The following is a 6,009-nucleotide window of genomic DNA, read 5'->3' on the forward strand; positions in this document are numbered from 1 at the left end:
GGTACATTTGTCTCTTGTATGTAATGAAGGCAGATACTGTTGAAAGGGATACCAAGATGACAGCACAAATCTGAGAACTTAGAGGCAAGTTAGTTAGAGCTGACACTACTGCCAACTCATGACTCAGGTTGCTGAAAAGCAATCTGATTCTGAGCTTTCTACACCATATTACAGCTGTAAATCCCATACTTCAGACAATACCTCTTCAAAAGTTCAGGTACTTAAAAAACAAACTTCATACCATGCTAGGATGATACCCACATTATCACAAGCAGGCAGGGAAGAGCTCTAGGCAGTGAGAGAAAAGAAATGGCATTTGAGGAGCTTGAAGGGTGCAGGAGAGGTAGAGGCAGATGCACTCCTGCAGTAAACTTCTTCTCATACTACCACATGGATGTAGCCTGCACTGCGGCCAATTCATGGGCTTCTTGTCACAAATAACCTCTGAGTGATACTCATGGAATTACAGCACTTCCAAACTATGCCACAGAAATAAGATGACTCTAAAAGCAGTCTTTACACTTCCCTGCTTTGGTCATGTCCACAGATAGAATCTGTCTCCTGTGGCTCACGTTTTGTCAGAGTTCAGTCCTGTGTAGGGAAATGCATTTAGTTTCCATTGTTCAAGACAGGATTTTAAGTAGTGCCATTGCTCAGGCAGGGAAAAGAAGGATGACTGTATGTGTTACACTACAGAACAGAGCCAAGGCAGGCTACTGAGATTCCATTTTATGGAGTGATGCTTCCTTACTGAAGTTCTCGGTAAAAACAGCTCTAGGGAAAAAAATAGATGTTGCTACAAACTTTGTAAGGAGAGCTTTACAGGTAGAAAGAAACATCAAGAGTAAGATGTTACTGGAGTATGGTAATGTATATATATAAACTGTGTTCATTAATTTTGAATTGCTGACCTCAAGGCCCCAGACCCTCATATTACAGACAACAGAAACACTTCTGTTCCCTTCAGCTTCATCAGATTATTAGTAGGCTACAAAATCAGGTCCCCTATAAAAGCATTTTTATGGTAAGCTCTCTCAGATGAATATCATCAATTTCCATGGATCAAATTTATCCAGGACTAGAATTAACTAACATGCTTTTCACAGGCAGAATTCTAATGCCTATGCACTTACTCAATAGTATCATATCTTGAAATTAATCTTACTGAAGTGAATATAATTTATTTTTTTAATTAAGACTATCACAACCTGAGGATATATTAATTAACCATCACATAGCAATTAATACTTTATAATTGTTCATCACAGTTCACACCCCATATTGCAGGCCACAATGGCCCTGCACTTTCTCATGTTGAGAGCTATTTTTGTCTGCTATTTACCACCCACCCCATGCTATCCACCCACAACTTGTAGTTTGGTTAGAAGATTTCAGAAGAAAGGAACAGAATTACAAAGAAAACTCCTACAGGTGCTGCCCAGATGATTTAAAAAATATTCTGCTGTCATGTCGTGGCTTACCTTCTCTCCCATTTACTGTTGTATGAAACAGTAAATAACTATCCCAAAACCAAGCATGGGGTTGTAATATAAATGAACCTTCTAACTTTGTGAGGCTTATTTAAGATATTTCCAGAGCCTGTTCTTGTTCAAGGCCTGCTTATTGCCCCTAATCTGCTCCTCTAAAGAGAGCACAGAAAAATGGGGTTGCACAGCAGGCTCTTTCCTGGAATTTTTTTTCCTACCTGTCTGTCTGTGGCTTAGAATAAAAGAGTCTAGACCAAATTATTACATGTTTGTTATGCAAAGAAAGAGGCTAGTCCTGTCACCAAGGCAGAAGAAAAGGACTCCAAAAATACAAGCTCATGTCCTGCTCTACTAATGACTCATTGTTCATTTTTGTGCAGTGGTTGTTACTTGATTTGGGCAGATTATTATGTATTATATGGAATATTTCTTGCATTGAGCCCTTAAAAAGTGTAGAAAAAAAATACCTCAAAAGCTATTTAGAAACCATAACACCTGAAACAAATCTGATAACTTCTTTGTTCCCCCTGGGTTTCTGAGCCTTTTAGTTCCACTCTGAGGTTACAGTTTCCTCAACAGCCATTAGGTGAAGAAGGATTTGTTTTAAGACTAAGCACTAGGACTTGAAGTCTCTCTGAAAGATTGGTGTCAAAGAAAGTGACTGTAAGGGTGCACAAAAACATGAATACACACATGTGCAAGATAAGGGTTTTACAGGCTTTTCAGTGGGGAAAATACCTGCTTCTTTCCTACTATCTGCGGTCTAAAGTCCACCATGTTGCCAGCTCTAACACGCCCAACTGCTCTGAAAGCATTAGCAAGTTACCCTGGTATTCCCCAGTGGGACAACACTGACTCACAAAAACTCCCAAGTGATAATTGCCTAGTGCCTCTCTGTGCACTGTGAGAAGAAAATGACTGTTAGGGCTCCAATCTACCTCCAGGGTCAACATACCTGCTCACAAACAAACCCTGAACAGGAATTGCCATGCTAAGAGTTGCCAAATCACCTGGTACTGTCCTTGAGCTACTTTTCATGAGGTGCTGTCCAGCTCACGTTTGCTTTATTAAGGCCTTCTAGCATTAGTATCTCTCATGGAGGAGACCTTGGCTGCTCAGGAGAACCTGTTGTAATGATATCAAACGTGTTAAGCAGTTAAATTGGAACAATATTGCAGATATCCATTTCTATATTTTTATTATGCTAGAAAAAAATAAAGTGATCATTACTTACTGGACACAATCAGTTACATGATTGTAAAAAACTTACTCTAAGGTATATGTTTTATGGGCTCAGATTCAACGTTTAAAATAGTTGGAGTTAACTTCACTCTTTAAACTCAAATTGGTTGATTCCTCCCTATCATGACTACTTGTAGTGAGTGAAAGTTACACAAATGTCTAAATGCAGTCTTTTAAACTGGAGACATAAGAAACAGTTATCACTCAGAGAAAATATGGAGAGAAGCTTTGTGGTTACAGCTAAAGATTTTAGCAGAACTATAGCTGGGTGGGATTTTCTACTACAAAAACCATTTAAGACATCTCAGGCCTCCAGATGACATTCTGGAATTACATGAACATATTTGCAAACTCTTAAAATGCGTTTTGCTTTGAGGCCCCACAGACTTCCCTATGGCTGCCTAACAGAGCCCCTACTCAAGAGCAGGATTCACAAGGTGATTTGTGGTGATGGTTACGTTCTGCAGGGGAGGGCGTGTTTTCTGCGCTTTCTCTCACCCAGGCCAAGACTCTGTGGTATCACCCAGGGCTCCCTGGAGGTCAGGAGGAAGCATTAAGCTTTTGACAAGCTCCACCCCACAGAAGGGACGTGCTAGAGCTGCTCCTAAAGATATCAGTGAGAGAAGCCACTGGCATACACAGCCATTGAGATTGGGGCACCTCATTCCCGTTTCCATTAACAAAATACGGCTTTCCTTTGAAGCATCATCTCCTTGTCAGTGGTCTGTTGGTCAGAAAGTGTCATTCTGTGCTTCTGTGGGGCTCTTTTTACATATCATGTTCAAAATGTAGACAGCACAGTACAGCAGAAAAGTAGCTAAACTGGAACAGGCTAAAATAAAACTTATTTCAGAGAACTTCAGCCACAACAGGGTTTAAACAGGAAATGCTTTCACATGGGGGCTACTAATAGATAATGGACAAGAAAGACATAGTTCTCTGTCACCAGAATTTAAGTTTTCTACATGTGTACCCATTGCTGACAACTGAACAACAGTACATAAACTCCATGAAAGGAGGCTCGTGTAAATCACTTTTTTTCTGCCTTAGCACAGAAGCCACCAGCAATGAAACTCATGCCACAGGTGTTCTGGTCATCTGTCAGGTTCATATCTTCACTGTGCATAAAATGAGGTGCAAATTTGCAGGCCAATAGGAAGACAGGAATTCCCAATCACATTGCACTCACAGTCTGATGAGTTTAGAATTCATTCTCAAACAGAGCTGATTCATCTGATCAAACCAGTAAGAAATGTTGTTGAAGGCAATTACAGCATAGCTTGCCTAATGAAGGATTCATCCTAATGCTAGCATTCCAACTTAATGTAAGGAGAGTTTCTGTGCCTTAGAAATCTTATTTGCTTTCCTGTAACTGTGAAATCTTGAAGCCATATATATAATGTATTTAATATCATTGATACCTTATGGCAATGAGCTGCATGGGTTAATGATGTTCTGTGAAGATTCCCAAGTCAGTTGCAGATATAGTCTTTCCCTTTTTGTTTTGTATACTTGTATTTCACCTCTTCTTTGCCCGTTTCTAATCTATATAGACCTAATCTTCTAGTATCCTCATTTATCAGTCAGCCCCCTGACAGTGTAGCTTATCTTTTTGTTGGGTTCTTAGCTTGCTAAATACCTTGTAGTTGTGAGGATACTGGAAACAAAACCAACTTTTAAGATAAATGGGTACAAGTTATTTATATAATGAAGTCTTATTCCTGACTTTGTACATTTAACACCTTAAGATCACTGTTGCCCAGTATTCACAATGTTTTCCTGAAGAGAAGTTCTACATTTTATCTTCCTCATTTGCAGCATTGTTATTAGATTTTCAGAGCCGAATACTTCTGTTTTCTGGGAGGGGTAATTTGCTATAATACATTCCCATGTGGGGAGAGAGACATGCAGAAGAATATCTGTAGAAAAATACCCTGGGATTTTCTGTTGTTAAGTACAAGGGCTATGCAGAGGTGACAAGGCTAAGAAGAGTAACCAAGGTAGCTAATAGTTCTGTTGACTAACATGCTAAAGAAGAGAGATTTTGCCAAAAACTAAGTGAAAAAGAGACAAAAAGTATGGTTAGGAGACTATGTTGTAAGGATACTTATCAAGGAATTTGCTGGTAGAGGCAAGTTTGTTTTTTTATAGAGAGCCAGTGTTAAAGGCACAGCAGGCAGCAATACCTTTCAAGAGGGGAAATAATTGCAAGGAGCAAAAAGAGGGGAGATGGATTGGTCCTATCATGAAAAAAGAAATGGAGAGAGAACAACAGGCAAGTTGAGAGAGAACAACAGTGAGTGTCAAAGGAATGTGGGAGGCAGATATAGGGTGAAAAGGCAAAAATAAGATCAGAAAAGTGAATTACAGGAGGAAAAAAGGGGATAAATGAAGTTATAAATGTGGATCCTGGTGCTCATGGAGTTTCCCAGTTTCTCTTAGAAGGCTGATTTCGGCAGGATGAGTTGAGAACATGCTCACAGATACTATTAGCTTCTTGGTAAGAGCTGCCAAGATGTCATCTCCATCACAGTGCATTCTCTCTGCAGAATACACTTGTATGGGAAGAGAAGAATGATGACTGGGAGCACCATTACTTCACCAGCAGTCAGGACCAAGCTGCTGGCCTTCTGACAGTTACAGTTCATTCTTTTCAAAAGTGCATAGCAGAGGGAAGAGAGGGTGGCTTCTATTTTTGGATGCCTACCTTAAGACAAATTAACCCTCCTTCTTAGAGCTGAACTGCTGTGCATACAGAAGTTATAGGTTCTGTACAATCCTGGAAGTTGGCACTCAAAACGAAACCACTGCAGTTTATACGCTTGGAGAAAAAGGGAACACAGTTTTCATCCTATGTAAACATTGGTCTGTCCTTGAAGAACACATTGAGATGTCCCCACTAGCAGTACTTAGTCCTGCTCCACAAACATACCTCTTTTCTAAGCACAGATGATGCTTTTTGCCAGGTACTTTTATCTTTCAGATTAGTAACTCTTCCTCCAGCTGTTCTCCAGCTATTTGCTGTATATGAGACAAACCAGAGTAGTTCACAGTTGCATGCAACAACACCAACTGTTCACATATTGTGCATCAGTGTTATTATAAATACTCATACTATATATAATTACACCCATGCACAATGTATGAACAGTAATATTGCTGTCTGATTTTGTATGGAATATGTGATGACAAATTAATTTAAAAGGCCTCATTATAATATTTACAGCAAATCTTGGGTTAGAAACCAGAAGTGTAATGGCTGCCTGGCTTCACTCCTGTT

This window comes from Chiroxiphia lanceolata, chromosome 2 (genome assembly GCF_009829145.1).
Source record: "Chiroxiphia lanceolata isolate bChiLan1 chromosome 2, bChiLan1.pri, whole genome shotgun sequence".
Taxonomy (NCBI): Eukaryota; Metazoa; Chordata; class Aves; order Passeriformes; family Pipridae; genus Chiroxiphia; species Chiroxiphia lanceolata.